Raw genomic sequence first — 530 nt, 5'->3', positions numbered from 1 at the left:
AGTTGCCCGGGTCCTCCCTCTTCCCCTTCTTGAAGATGGGGACCACATTTGCTACCTTCCAATCATCTGGCACCTGGCCCAAGCACCACGATCGCTCATAGAGCCGTGCCAGGGGCCCTGCAATAACCCCAGCTAGCTCCCTCAACACCCTGGGGTGGAGAGCATCCGGACCCGCTGACTTGAACGCGTCCAGCCCCTCCATCACTCAGGACAAAACTTATCCAGTATTCTCTGGTATTACCAAATGGATGCAATTATTCAGGATGGCAATGGAGTATTTCATTCTACAGGCCATGCTTAGCTTTTACTACATAGTTTTTAGTTAGCCCATATTCCAACAAAAATCCCATTGACTTCAACAGAAGTTTTGCCTAAAAAAAGAATGGACCAAAATCTGAGCAAGCCCGGAAGGATTTGGCCCATCATTAGAATGTTACAGCTTTATTATTTCAATGTAGTTTTGTGAGCAGAGTCATGTTCAACAACTTCTGTACTGTTTTCAGGCCTGTTCTTAGACCTCCAAGGTTATT

General features: G+C 46.4%; 1 protein-coding gene across 1 annotated transcript in view; it reads right to left on the bottom strand.

Annotated features, from left to right (window-relative positions):
• The window catches only part of CNTNAP2 (contactin associated protein-like 2), a 1,521,099-nt gene that overhangs the window by 134,733 nt on the left and 1,385,836 nt on the right, over positions 1 to 530 (bottom strand). The gene's annotated exons all lie outside the window — the stretch shown is intronic.

This window comes from Gavialis gangeticus, unplaced genomic scaffold (assembly GCF_001723915.1).
Source record: "Gavialis gangeticus isolate Ggan-Ray unplaced genomic scaffold, GavGan_comp1, whole genome shotgun sequence".
In the NCBI taxonomy this organism is placed as follows: domain Eukaryota; kingdom Metazoa; phylum Chordata; order Crocodylia; family Gavialidae; genus Gavialis; species Gavialis gangeticus.
This window is presented reverse-complemented; position numbering and strand designations above follow the sequence as displayed.